Below are 15,970 nucleotides of genomic sequence, written 5' to 3'. Positions count from 1 at the left end.
AACAACTTAGAGGAGAAAGAGGTTTGTTTAAGTTCACAACTCCAGGTCACAGTCCATCAATGCAGGGAAGTCAAGACAGAAGCTTTCAGGAGCTGGTTACCTCTCTAGATCTACAGTCAAGACCAGGGAGAAAGGCAATAGGAGACAAGGTGTTTCAGTGACAAGAACTCATCAAGTGGGGTGTACAGCTCCCCAATGAGTGCCAGGAATCCTCCTGTCCATGCCTCTTCAACAACTGGATTGTACTCACACTCCAAAGTGCCTAGCTTTTGTACATGGGTTCTGAGAATCAAACTCAGGTCTTTGGGCTTGGGTGGCAAGCACTTTAACAGTTGGGCCATCTCTCTGGCCCTCTCTGTTGATCACATCTTATGTCCAAGGAGCTATGACTTGCCCCAACTAACACTGTACCCTGAAATACTGTCTTCATATTACCATTATGGGAACTTTCAAATATGCCTCAACTATAAAACCAACATTTTGCTAGACAGAGGTCTCAACAGTTAGAAGGCATCAAAACTGACATCAAAGAGTTGAATGTCTATTAGGAAACTAGCTCATAATTTAATTGTTATAAAATTGTACATGAGTGTGGGACTCTGCTGGATAAGGTTGAAATCTGACTTCTCCCGATAGCCATTTTGTGCTAGATCTATGAGAATGGACTCCCTTTTCTCAGCAGGGTTTCCATTCCACATGATCTGGTAACCCCAGATCTTGTAAGGAGTGTCACATGGCCCTCAAGGAAGATTATAGGGCCAACCCTTTCCTGATAAGGAACTCATTCAGCCAGCCCAAGGAACTCCTGGAAGTACCCCAACCTATCTATGCTGAGGAGATACTAGCCTCCAGCAAACGACCTGTAATCATCCTGCTGAGTCATCCCCTCATCCATAGGATAATTAAGCACTCTTTTCTCCTTCTTGTGATAGGGGCCCATGTTACTGCATGTAAATGAGGTGCTGTACCACTGTGTGTAGATTAAGTTTCCTGGCACCTTTAACCCAAGCAAGTCAGACACATTTATCCTCAAAACCCTGCCTACTGCCCGAGGTTTATGAATAAAGGCTTGCTGGCATGCTCTGCATGTTCTCTCTTGCTAACAATTCCTCCTCCATGACTATCTGAGACTCCATTTTTTTCTGGAGGGAACCACCACCGGATTCCCAGTGGTCATGAAACAATGATGGAACTACCTTTGCAGGCTGCTGGGGCCTGCTCAGCCACTGCCACTGGCTCTGTGATGACCCCCAGTGAAGCACCACCGTGCCTGCATCTCACCAGACCAACCTGCCAGTGGGCATCAAACATCTGCTTGCTTTCTCTGTTGTGCTTAGCACAGCAGCACAAACAAGGAGCTCTAATACCTTGGTATTATCACAGGCTTGCTGGGCTCCTGAGTCTCCACTGCCATAGAGACCTGCAGTCTCACTGTGAAAGAGCTAAACTCTAACACTACACGAAAAACTCATTTTTCACCTCCCACAGTGAGACCAGGAACCTGGCTTAGCATCTCAGTTCACAAAACTTACCCTGAGAGCTCTAATCTGCCTTTGAGCAAGAAAATCTGCCTTTGATCTCAAGGTCTGTCTGTTCTAGTCTGGATGTAAACAGAGCCTGGACCAGTCTGCTGGATGTAGGACCTAGGCCACCCACCACCGGATGCTGAAAGTTGACACAGTGCAGGGTGAGGGAGGCCTCTCCAAGGGTTGCCACTCAGGGTTTATGCTTGAGCAGGTAACTGCAATCAGGACAGAACTTCCAAGGGCTGCAGCTGTGAGGTTGGAAAACCAGAGAGTATGTCTTAGTAATGCCCCATTGTGTGTGTCTCAGATAATGAGATGGAGTAAAAAGGAGACACAGTGACACTGGACAGATGGGCTAGGCCAGATCTTTGCAAGTGTTTAAGCCATAGCAAAATTTGAACTACCTTCTTAACTTTTTCCCTGCATGGACCCCTTTAGAAGATGTAGTGGCTGACTTTATGTCAACTTGACACAGCTAAAGTCATCAGAGAGAAAGGTGCCTCCACTGAGGAAATGCCTCCATGAGATCCAGCTTTTAGGCATTTTCTCAAATGATTGATGAAGAGAGTTCAGTCCATTGTGAGTGATGCCATCTCTCGGCTAGTGGTCCTGGGTTCTATAAGAAAGCCGACTGAGCAAGCCAGTAAGCAGCACCCCTCCATTTCCTCTGCATCAGCTCCTGGCTCCAGGATTCTACCCTGCTGGAGTTCCTGTCTTGACTTCCTTTGGTGGTGAACAGCAGTGTGGAAACATAAGCCAAATTAACCCTTTCCTCCTCGACTGGTTTTTTGGTCATGACGTTTAGTTACAGCAATAGCAACACTACCTAAGACATAAAAGTTTATAAGGAGACACACTTTTTAAAAGAAATATAAATGCATATATACACCTGTATATATTCCACAAAATTGGAGAGCCACTCAATTATAATCAGATTTGATGCAGGAGAGGAGCCTGGATTCCCTGAAGCTGAAGCTGGGGAGATGGCGCTGCCAGCAAAGTGCCCGCTGCACAAGCACAGAACTGGAGTTTGATTCCCAGAACTCACGTTAAAAGTAATACAAAGCCAAGCAGAAATAGTGCACATTTGTAATCCTGGGTGTGGGGAGGCAGATTGGGCAGATTCCCCAGGGCTCACTGGCCAGCCAGCCTAGCCAAATCAGTAAGAGACCTTGTCTGAAAAAATAAAAGCCTGAGAAACAATATCCAAGGCCATCCTTTGACCCACAGAGAGAGGGGAGGTAGGGAGAGGATTTGGGGGGATCATATATTCATTCCAACAAAAAGCTCTCAAAAATCAGAGGTATGCTGGAGGGAGCTAACACAAGTCGTTAGACTAATCCAAGAAAGAAGAGTGGAGTGGAGTGGAATGGACGTCATTACAATTATAGTTCATATGCATCCTTCTACAGCAATGTTCTTGCTTCCAGAAAATCAGCAATTCCTCTAAGTTTAAATATTTTAAAAACCATTTACCTAGATGAGACAAAACAAAATGACAACATAAGTTACCTACATACCTTTTCTTTACCCTTGGAGAAATATATAAGAATACACATGTGGAGGGCTGGAGAGATTAGTCTGTGGTTAACAGTGTACACTGTTCTTGCAGAGGATCTTAGCTCAGGTACTAACACATTGCATGGCTCATAACCACCTGTAATGCCAACTCCAGAGGGATCTGTCACCCTCTTCTTGCCTCATTTGGCACTGCACTCACATGTGTATATATATATATATATATATATATATATATATATATATATATATATATATATATATATATATATATATAATGTGTGTGTATATACATATATATACATATATACATATATATGTATATATATATATATCCACACATACACATAATATAATATATCTAAATATAAAAATAATATGTGTGTGATAAATGTATATAAATAAAATCATATTTACACCTAAGACTCCAGAACAACTAAACTAAAAATAAGAGGAAGCTGTCAATGCCTGTGCTCAGAATCACTAGCAATCACTCTGTAGATGTCAGTACCAAATACAACCAACTTATACAACTATGCTATGTCAGCAACCCACATTCCTCAAGGATAATTGTCATTGTGATGTGAAGTTTCAAAATAGCTTAAACTCCAAAACTCTGCAAAAATAGAATCTTTTTAGCGGTTACTCTGTAGCTCCATTCCCAGAAGAGTCTTTACTGAAACTATGAAAACAGTACCACAAGTTCATCATAATAACAAAATGCACTTCAGATGTAATGGGTTGTGGTGAAATTTCTCACCATCTGTATGGATGGAAGGATGCACGGATGCATGGAGACATGGATAGAAAGGTGTTTAATGCTTGGCATGAAGACCAATGGATTGCTTTGCAATGGTGCTACAGACATTGTGTGTAAACTTAAAAAAAAGGGAAGAAAAAGAAGAAAATGGAAGGAAGGCAGGAAGGAAGGAAGAAAGGAAGGAAGGAAGGGAGGGAGGGAGGGAGGAAGAGGAGAAATAAGCTGCACCTTTGCTAAAGATTCTACAAAGCCAAATGACTGATCTTCAAGACTATAGAGAGCTAAAAATGTTATAGGTGAGAGCCCAATTAGCTTCAGCTATTTTTAGTCCCTTTAATGGCATGTGCTGCCCACACCTGTGCCTGGCCTAGTATCCTGTGACTATCAAAATCTTACAGTGTATTCTTAAGAGACCATTAGCTTTCACAAATCCAAATGCTAAGAACACCATCACACAATACCTGAAACCTACAACAGAGCTTTTACCTGCCTGCTACAGCTAGCACCCACCAACGTATTTGGTAAATATCTTGGTTTATGACATTTTCTGTGATCTTGTAACTAATAAAAATCTCATGTAACCTCTTCCACAGTGAAATCTAAATCTATGTACCTGAGCCATGGTCTTCATATTTGGCTCCGGAACAAACGATTTCTTATTCCCTTTGGGGTGAGTGTTGTGTTTTTGTGTCAATAGCTGACTTCCCAACATCTCTAGCACTCGTTGATTTTCATGGCTGCAAAACACTGTGAGACACTGTACAGACAAGTCCATCAGTCTGCAGCAGCAGCAGTGTAAGAAAACCCCATACAGCAAGGCCACACCAACACACACACACACACACACACACACACACACACACACACACACATGCATGTATGTGAAGAGGAAGAGCATGGAGGCAGAGACAGAGGCACACATCACACCATCACGCTCAGCAACCTGAGAAAGTCTCTGAGTCTTTCAGTGACTTTGACAGATAAAACCAGATCCTAAGTGTCCTAGACAAGAACAGAAATGTCAGGAAGAGTCAGCATGAAGCAGAGCTGGGAGTCCCTAAAAGGCACCTTTAGTGTGATACAGATTGTAAGGAAGAAAGTTGAGAGACTCACCGACACCGTGAGACTCTCAGGAGTCATTGCCTTTAAAGTGGTCTTATATAGGATTATTGCCTTTCCAGAGAGAATGTATGAGATGTGGGTAGTTTTGAAGCTGGTATTTTCAGAGGGTGTCCAAGGAACCTAAGTGAGACCTGAGAGTAGTTCCTGAGAGGGCAGGCTAGATCCTAGACAGTAGACATGCAGGCAAGTACGGAATCACTGTAAACAAAGTCAACAGTCTTGCTTGAGATTTGCAAGGTATGTCTGGAAGAGGAAGGAGGCCGGACTCAAGGCCATGCACATCCGGACTCAAGCCTGCTTCATTGCTATGTTAGCCCAACATCACTGCGTGTGGAAGGAGTGGCCTTTGTGAACAACCTTCACAGCAGATGTTAACTGCGGAAACTTCTGACTCACAGCTGGTAGAAGCTTCCAACTGACTCCAAGGGAGGAGCTGCTTTCCCTTCCCATGTTTCTGTCTTTCTTTCCTGTCTCAATGGGAGGAAAGGAGAAGGAAATGACACGGGACACAACTAGAAGAAACATCTGTATGTCTGATACCTTCATCTAAAGGGAAAAGGGCAAAGTGCTTCTGAAAATGCCCAGCCCTGGCAAACTCTCCTCTCAGTCTCAGGCTCTTGTTATCACCTAAGGCTTCAAAGGAAAGAAAACACATACCCTCCACAAGCTTCTCCAACAGCACAAGGGTAAAATTACCCTTTGACCCTGGAAGCTATTTACTAATGACCTGCGGCTTGAGCTTGGACAGCTTTCCTCATTAGCACATGACTACACTGCAAATGTTATTGCCAGCCAGACGATTATAAAGGCATAAAGAGAAAGTAATTAGCACAATCATTTTACATAGAGTAAATTCTAGTGCAGCCGGTTTGTCAGAGATGCAATTTCATGGGATCACAGCCATGCATTATTGGAGTTATGGGAAACTGTTAATTTGTTATTTGAAATGAAGTCCTTATCTCGGGCCAGTTAGCTCAGTTAGTCACTGTCTAATGCAAAGGAGGCCAAGGGCATGGGCTTCCTCCAATACCACCCAGCTTGACTTTGTAACACTCTATAACTTCACCTGCGTCGCTAGGGGAGACTGCCCACCAGCACTAGAACATATCCTAGGGTTCCATGAACAGGATGACGCAGCAAGATTTGCTGAGAGAATTTAAATTCCAAATGCCTGAGCAGAGAGATGCCCAGCAAGGCAGGGATGATACCAAGGTATTAGAGATGCAGAGGTGGCTTGGTCGGTGAACCATAGGCAATACAGCATTGTGACTTTAGCTCAGATCACCAGAGCCCACCTACAAAGCTGAGTGCTGTGCCATGCATCTGTCGCCAGTGATGCTGGGCTTGAAGACAGGCAGATCCCAAGGGCTCGGTCGCCAGCAGAGCCTATTTGAGAGCTCCGGATTAGTCTTAATAAAATAAAATAAAGGGTGGAAAGTGAATGAAAAAGGCATTCAATGTTGACCCCTCAACTCCATGCGCACGTGTGCACACACACACACACACGTAGAAAGAGCAATACTAGAGTCCTTTGTGGTGGTGGACCTGTCCTGTATTTTGGCTGTGGTGATAGATCACAAGCTTACACATGTAATAAAGCTGAGCATATACATATAGACACAAACACAAACATATACACATGTGCACACATAGCGACACACACACAAGTATATTAACATAGTCAAAACCTGAGCAAAGTCAGTGGATTGTATCAAGGCCAAAATCTTGGCTGTGATATTGAAGTACCAATCTCTGTAGTATGTCTCTTCAAGGGGATCCGAATAAAGTTACACAGGATTCTGCATAATTGTATAGGAATCTACAATCCTACTGGCATGGTTTTCTTGAATTTGGAATAACACACACAGGATTGTGGTGGCTGAGTAGAATAAGCCTTGTATATCTCCCAGACAGCAGAGAGCTCGAAAAAAAAAAGGGCACATGAGGATCCCTAAGATCTTATTGCTTCCTGCACAAACAGGAAAGTCGGAGTTCCCAAAGGGAAGCAGTGGTGGACTTGTAATCTAAATCCTGGGGAGGCAGAGACAGAGGGATCCCTGTGGCACTATGGTCAACTTCGTCTAACTGGGGAGACTTAAGCCAGTAAATAACTCTTGTCTCAAAAACAAGGTAGACTGGCACCTGGGAAATAACACCTGAGGTTCTCTCTGGTTCATACACACACACACACACACACACACACACACACAGAGAGAGAGAGAGAGAGAGAGAGAGAGAGAGAGAGAGAGAGAGAGAGAGTCAGAGAGAGAGAGTCAGAGAGAGAGAGACAGAGAGAGACAGAGACAGAGACACAGAGACAGAGACAGAAACAGAGAGACAGAGAGAGAGAGAGAGAGAGAGAGAGAGAGAGAGAGACAGAGACAGAGACAGAGACAGAGAGAGACAGAGAGAGACGGAGAGAGACAGAGACAGAGACACAGAGACAGAGACGGAAACAGAGACACAGAGACACAGAGACAGAGACAGAGACAGAGAGACAGACAGAGAGAGACCGAGAGGCAGAGAAACATAGACAGAGGAGAGAGACAAACAGAGACAGACAGAGAACATATAATATATAAAACACAGATTTTAGGTATTCAAACTCACCTTCCTCTAACACTGTCAATTTTTATTGACATTAGATATTTATCATTCCTTTAAAGTGAGTTAATATGAATTCTCAGCAGTTAGATTTTCATGCAAGGAGAAAATTAATAATCTTTCTGAAAATTATTACCAGTCTTCTAAAACACAAAATCATCCCAAATACACAATGCTATTTTTTAAAAACAGAAGAACTGGTAATGTTTCAAAAATGACTGTCATCTCACGTAAAAAGTCAAGTCAGGATCTTATCTGGCAATCTTCTGAGATAGCCAGGAAGAAAACTACGTAATATTTGAGGTTATATTTAGCCTTTGGCCACAAGTTTCCCATTTGATAAACAGAGGTAAGGTGTGGGACCATTTTAGAATGACCCACAGCATGATTTTGTAGCTTCAATTTTAGAGAACTCTCAAGGAAAAAAAGAAGCATCAATGTCTAAGCTGGTTCCGAGTCTATGTCACTATGTCCATGAAGAAACGGGTTCTGGCCAGTTATGATCCAGGCATCTTACAGCACCCCAAAAATTTGAAACTCTGTGTCTGTTTGGATTCTCAGAGTGGAACTGGCCCTATTTAGAAACAGGATGTTTGCAGACTTAAGGAAAGTGCCCATGAAATGATGCATTAGTATGGATTACAAATCCAGGGGCTGATGTTCTTGTAAAAAGAATAAAGGACATTCAGAGATACACAAAAGATGAGGGCCTTCTAGTAATAGAGGCAGATGGTAAGCTACAGTCACAGGCAAGGATTAGCAGCAACCACCAGGAACCAAGAGAAAATTCTGAGGGCTTCCGTGCAACCACTCCTTATCATTAATGCAAAAGTTTATAATTTACCCAGGACAGAGAGGGAGAAGGTGTGGTTTCCACTCAGAGACCTGACAGTCTACCTTAAGGGAGAAAAGGCAATATACAAATAAATGAACAAGTGTAAAATCATGTAGGACTGGGATATTTGATGCAGGGGCTGGCGCGATGGTTCAGTGGCTAGTAGCACCTTCCTGCTCTTCTAGAGGACCTGAGTTTGGTTCCTGGAACCAAATAAATATGGTTCATAACTGTAACAGACAGTAGCCCCCAGACCTTAGCACAACGGATACCATGATGGATGTATCCATTAAATTCAGCGCAAAGACAGCACCCCATACCAAAACAAAAACAATGACCTAATCCATCAAAGTTTATTATGTTAGGGAAATGGCTAAATGTCCTAACCTTGGTTTTGGTTTCTGTAGTTCTGCTCTGGCTAACTGTTCTTGCTAATGTGTGTGTCAACCCAGGGTGTGGTTTTGTGCTTAAAAGCTCACACTGAGAAAGGCTCTGGACAGCACAGGGGTCCTAAACACCCAGTGTAGTTGCCAACTGGCTAATAAAGACTTCCTGTTGACTTGAGCTGTGCCTGAGTAGTCTCCCCTGGTGGGTACCTCATAGCAGCAACCACTTGGAACTTCAGCTCGAGGCAATCTAACACCTTCATCTGGCTTCTACAGGCAACTGTATACGTGGGGTACCCCCACACAGAGTCACACATATACACATGGTTTTGTGCAGGCAATGACGGCTGGAGTTCTCAAAGAAATCTATGAGTTGATTCTGGGTAGATACTAAGATGAAGAGAACTCATTTTGAGAGAAGATGGCACTAAAAAAAAGGTGCACAAGAGAAAAATGCCACACACCAACAAAGTACGGATGGGGTTACACAAACCACCTTCTCTGTGCCTTATGGGTATCTCACATACATTATAATATTGTAGGAAGATAGTCATGGCTGTTTTTGAAGAGAAAGGGTGTTGTGTTGCACACTATTTACTCCTGGCACGGAGCCATCAGTAGCACCAGGTGGAGCCACCAGTAGACTGCTGGCTGAGTCTGGGCATATTATTTGCTCAGTGGAGCTGACAAAAATCTAAGAAATGTTGACAAAGAAAGACTAGTACTTTTGCACCAAATTATGTTTTATTCCCTACTTGATAAAAAACTTCCTGGTGTCTTCAGTTAGTCCACCTGGGTTCATGATTCCATGCATCATATATGTATGAATGAAATGAATCTGTGTGTATACATGTGTGAGGATGTGTGTACCTGGGCATGCATGCAGAGTCCAGAGGAGAATGTTAGCTGTCCTGCTCTCTCATTTTCCACTTTATTCCCTTGAGATGGGGTCTTTCGCTGAACCTGGAGCTAAGCTAGCAGCTAGCAAGTGGAAAACATCCTCCTGTCCCCATAACCACAAGCCCAGCACTGCTGCCCAGCAGTCATGCACACGGTGCTGCTGCCTTATAGCCGTGCCCAGCATTTTATTAAAATATGGGTTCTGTGATTCAAACTTAATCCTTCTGAATATTCAGCATGGTGCTCTTACCCACTGAGCCATCTCACAAGCCCCAGAGAAATTCTTTTTTTTTCCCATTAATTTATTTATTCACTTTACAGCCTGATCACAACCTCCTTTCCTTCTCTCCTCCCAGACCCACCTTTAGAACCTCTGTCCCCATTTTCCCCTCCCCTTCGCTGAGAAAGGGAGGTGACACATGAGTACCAAGCCACCCTGCCACATCAAGTCCCAGCAGGACTGAGTGCATCCTCTCCCATTGATGCCAGGCAAGGTAGAGGAGAGGAAAGGAACCCAAAGGCAGGCAACAGAGTCCATGTCAGAGACAGCCTCTATCCCCATTGTTAGGGGACCCATGTGATGACCATGCGGCACATTTGCTACATGTGTGTAGGGGTCTAAGTGCAGCCCATGCATGCCCTTTGGTGGGTGGTTCAGTCTTTATGAGCTCCCGTGGGCCCAGGTTAGTTTACTCTGTAGGTCTTCTTGTGAAGTTCTTGACCCCTCAGGCTCCCCAATTCTCTCCTCCCACTCTTCCAGAAAATTCTCCAAGCTCTGTCTATTGTTTGGCTGTGGGTCTCTACATCTGTTTCCATCAGCGGCTGGATGAAGACTCTCTAATCATGTGCTGAGGAAGGAGTGTGTCCACAGTGTGTGAGTGTGATGCAGAATCTTGGAAAAAGATCCTCCTAGAGAAGTAGATTCACAGAGGCACATAGAAGCCCAGCCGTAGTCAATGGGAAGGAACAAGGAACAGCACAGCAGTCTACACGTCACAGATTACCCATGCTCTAGCTTTGTTTCTGTGGCTATGATAAAATAAGCTGTCAAAAAGCATCTTAAAATCCCAGGAGCTATCATTGTTGAGGAGTCAAGGCAAAAGCTGCAAACAGCTAATAACATCACATCTATAGTCAAGAGCAGAGAGAAAGGAATGTATTGCAGGCTTCCCTGCTTGCTTATGTGCTGCCCAATTTCTCCACTCTTAAACAGTTCAGAACTCCCTGCCTAGGGAAATGAGTTCCCCACAGTGGTATGAAGCATCCTACATCAATTAATAGAAATCACTGGCCACAGGGCAACCCAATGTAGATCACACCTCCTGGACACTCCTTCTAAGTGATTCTAGGTCGAGCAGAGTTGACCGTTAAAGCTAACTATCACACCTCATCACTGCCCACACTTCCTAACAACTTAGCCAGCTGTTGAGATCTGGAAGGAGAAGGCAGTGGCCAAAACTACAATCGTGCCACTTACTTAGCATTTGCATATTCTCATTCAACCTCACCAAAACCCACTTTACAGATGCAGAAGCTGACATTTCTTCAGCATCTTGATGCACATGGAAAGGCTGGAAGCACCCTCTATGGATACACTTTCTTGCCAAAGCCATCTCTGTGCACTAAGCTACGTAAGACTTACCATGCCAGCCCACCAAAGAGGATTCTGTTACTGCCACATCAACTCCCTTATTCCAACAAAGGAAACAGTGTCCTACCTTTCCAGATTTCATAATGGACAAAGTCTCAGGAGAAGGAAATTGAATTAGGGACCAGATGTCAACAAAGACTATATCAAACTACAGTAAGATAGGGGGAATGAGAGAAAGAAGACAGAGCTGCTCTCGTAGGAGGGAATGGCAGCCATGCCGCAGGCTGAGATCCAAGAAAGCCAAGAAGAGCAAAGCGGCATCATGAGTGCTGCTGGGGCCTAGTGCTCTCCAGAAGATAAAATAAAGCCTGGGGCTGCTTTCATACTCTTGTATGGTCTTAGACTTGTACTTCAGAAAATGGGGCACCAGGGAGCTGGGAGACGGCTTGGTAGTTAAGGTCACTCACTGTCCCTCCAGAGTTCAGTTCACAGGACCATCATCTAGGAGCTCATAACCACCTGGAACTCCAGCTCCAAGGGTCCCAGAATCCTCTTCTTGCCTGTCACAGGGACTGTGCTCACATGTGTACAGAGCCTCACATATGCACAAAACTTAAAAATAAAAGCGTGTATTTTAAATATGACATCATGCCAAAGCTAAGTAACTCAAATGCACCACAAGTTGAGATCAAAGTGTGCAAGCTCTACTGCTTCCTAACTGTCGGGGAACAAGAAGTGGAAAGCCTCCAAGGTGCAATCTTGTCACACATACTGGGGTTACAGCAACTGTGTAGGAACATAGTGGGTCTCACAACAAAAGCAAACCAGCAACGCAAAAAAAGACAGGGTTTGGTAGAACTCATCTGAGGAAAAGAATATTGCTAGTTCAACAAAGAAAGCACAAATAAACAGCCTTTAGCCCACACTTTCCCAAACACATGATGGGGGACAGCACCCTATTGAGACTTACTCACCTAGCCGGGTGGTTGAGAAACATCTTTGCAGCAATTCTACATGAATTTAGGAATGGGTTTTGTTTTGTTTTTTATTATCCTTGTCCTAATATCACTTCAGTCTTGGGAAACCCAAGAAACCATGGTGTGTGTATGTGTGTGTGTGTGTGTGTGTGTGTGTGTGTGTGTGTGTTAAATACATCTTTGTTAATGCTTTTTAAAAATAGAAACCAGAAGTAAAATAAGGGAATAAGGATGCTGAAAAGATGATTCAGTGTTACAAGCAGTTGCTGCTGTTCCCGAGAACCCAAGTTCAGTTCTCAGCATCCATGTGAGGAAGTTCATAAGGCTCTGTAAAATTCCAGCTCCAGGGGTCCAATGCCCTCCTCTGGCCTCCACAGGCACCTGTGCACATGTGCCATAAATTCATCATACACGGACATGTAAGAAAAAAGGCCTTTAAAAATAAAGATATTAGCTATTTGTGTCAACATGGATAAAGTTCAAAGGTACATAATAAGCAAAATAAAGCTCCCCTCCCCACCATGATCCTTCTCACTCGTGATACCTGAAATAAATAGAATTTGGTGAGTAGAACAGTGGTAGTGACAAGGGTTATAATCTGGGAAATATGGAGCAAGGTCAGTCAAGAGCTTCACAATTAAAATTGTGTAAACTAAATGAGTTTTGGAGGCCAAACATACAGCATAAAGCCTATATGTAAAATCCAAGCATCAGAGCTTTTCCCATAGCAGCAATAACTGTATAAAGAGACAGATAGTACACTAACTAGTCTGATTGTAGAAAGCAATCCACTGCATGTATATGAATCAGGATCCCACGTGTGTCTTCTAGACATAACATGGCTCTCACAGTCATGAACTCACAGCAGTGATGGCTGCCTGTGTATGATCTGTACAGAGTCAATTGGTCAACATTGTACAATGGGTGGGTGAGGATCTCGTGAGTCATTTCTCTTTCTGAGGGACAAAACGTGGTTGGTTGTTGCTGGTGAAGAAGGAGGTATTTTTTTCAGTGGTGTGTCTACTAGTAAACCACCCAATCCAGTAAATAACCTCCCACCCATGTTTATGCAAACAAGCACAACTAAACTCCAAAGATTTGATGATTATGGTGATGGTGATGGTGGTGACAGTGGTGGTGGTGATGGTGGTGGTGGTGGTGGTGGTGATGGTGGTGGTAGTGGTGGTGGTAGTGGTTGTGGTGATGGTGGTGGTAGTAATAGTGGTGATGGTGGTGGTGATGGTGGTGGCAGTGGGCATGGCAGTGGTGGGCATGGTGGTGGTGGGCATGGTGGTGGTGGTGATATATAAATGCAAGGATGTGGATGAGGGAGTGAAAATGACCAGAATTCATTACATAAATGTATACAATTGTCAAAGAATAAAAAGCAAGTACTATGCTATGTACCTGAAATGCATGTAATTCTAAGTTAAACTGATAATATATTCATTACAGAACATGTGCCAAAATATGTACTGTAGGGAAGTGGACATTTCAGTCTGAAGTGGCTATGAGCGCTGAGAAACGAGTTGAAGAAAAGACTCAGGACCCAGGAAGCCTGTAGAGAAGGGCCCCAAGGTCTGAACTTTCAGCATATCAGGTTCCCTGTTGCCTAGCAACCACCTGCCTGGAGAGTCACAGCAGCCTTTCAGATGTCTACACTTAGCAATTTGTTGTAAGTAACAAAATTATGTCCAAAACACCAAAGAGTAACTTTGGCTTTCAGGGGTGACATGCTCATACCAGAGGCATTCTGTCACCAAGGTTTATTAAGGTTGGGTAATCAGCTGCCCTGGAGGGGAGGTACTAAAGAGAAATATGAGACAGCCTCAACCAACCCCAGGAGAATACACTTCCTAGGCAACAAATACTTATAATGTGAAGTTATTGAAAAACCATCACATTCTCAATACATTTTTAATTATCTTTTGTGTTCTTGAAACACACTAGGTTGTTGTCTTTGTGCATATACATGTTCTCTGCAGTAACGTAAAGATTCAGTGCCCTACACCTGGGTAGTGGAACGTCTAAGCTGCTTGGAGGTGGGTGACAGAGGTACCTACTCTTGGGAACAGTGTTGTCTATATCCATAGAGATTTCCAACAGCAAGCTTGCTATGATTCTAGACCTTAGTGTTCAGTGCAGAGATGTCTGAGGCCATAGATTTTGAATAGGACTACCTTGTAGGAACCAAGCAGGTCACCTACTCATAGAAGGAATTAGCATAGTTCCTGGGTAACCTCCAGTTACCTTCCCACAAAAGTTGATTGCTATGAAACAACAAGAGTAAAAAGATACTTCTTATTCGATGGCACCCTTTCCAGCCATATTTTCCCACAGGTACTGTATTGGATAGAGTCTTTTGTTTGTTTTGTTTTGTTTTGAGACAGGGTTTCTCTGTGTAACAGCATTGGCTGTCCTGGAACTCTCCTTGTAGACCAGGTTGTCCTCAAATTCACAAAGATCTGCCTGCCTCTGCCTCCAGAGTGCTGGGATGAAAGGCTCGCGCCACTGTGCCCTGCAGCTAGAGTCATTTTTTGAAGAGGGAACTTTGAGAAAATGCAAGCACAGGTTGCCTGGTAGGTGAGTCTGTGGGAACATTTTCTTCATTGATAATCAGTGTGGAAGTTCTCAGTTCACTGTGGATGATGCTATCCTTGGGCTGGTGGTCCTGGGTACTATAAGAAAGTAGATGGAGGAAGCAATGAGGATCAAGCTAGTGTGTAGTTCTGCTCTGTGGCCTCAGAATCATCTTCTGTGTCCAGGTTCCTGCCTTGAGTTCCTGTTCTAATTAGGCTCCTAAGATGATGACAACAAGCTGTGAGATGAAATAAACTCTTTTCTCCTCATGTTGCTATAAATCATGGTATTTTATCAAAGTAATAGAACCCTAACTAATACTGGTCCCTACCATGATGTCAATGTACAAGCTGTGATGTAGGCAAGATATTCTTGCCAAGGCCCAACCTATGGAGCCTTGATCTAAGGTTTTCAGCTTCTGTCATGATTTGAATATTGTATGTACTCTACAGGTTCCTGTGTGAAATGTCTGATACCCAGCTGATGGTGCTATTTTCAAATTGTCTGAAAACTTTAGGAGGTAAGGCTTACCAGTCACTGGAGGGCTGTCTTTGAGGATTTTTGCCTGGTCCCTGAATCTCTCAGTCTCAGGAGGTCTTTCAGTGCCTGCTTACCCCTCCCATATCTTTAATTTCCAAATGAGGAGCATATACCCAGGATCTGTCCCTTAGGTATAGAGAGACATAGAGAGCACTAGCAAATAGAGCTGCAATGGGATAACATACTAAATCTGGGCCATCACTGAGCATGAGAAAAACCTGGCTTGCAAGCAGTCCCTTAACAAAGATGGAGAACAGAATGAATAATGCTGTAAGTTAGAGTCCTCCGTGGCCTGATTTAAACTCTGCGTGCTTACCTTGTGAATAAATCCTTTCTTGAAGTTTTTCATTTGGCTTGAGAAGTTTCCTGGAAATTTTCACATGTTGTTGCAAAGGACATTATTCAGTTTGAGTCTAACTCACTGAAACCCATCCTTCTTCTCTTTCAATTCTTATAAGAAAATTAATTTTGTTCTAAGTGTTTTTTAATTGCTGTTAAACTTTCAGGAAACTGAAAATCATGTAAATTAGGAGACAGGTGCACTACAAAAACTATTTGGATACACAGGCCATCCCTCAATTGTAAGTCAAGCGCATCCTCAAAGCTTCTAACGAGTCAGGTACTGAGAATT

Source organism: Acomys minous, assembly GCF_964271855.1.
Source record: "Acomys minous genome assembly, chromosome: 1".
NCBI classification, from domain to species: Eukaryota; Metazoa; Chordata; class Mammalia; order Rodentia; family Muridae; genus Acomys; species Acomys minous.
The sequence above is the reverse complement of the archived record's forward strand: the minus strand, read 5'-3'. Positions refer to the sequence as shown.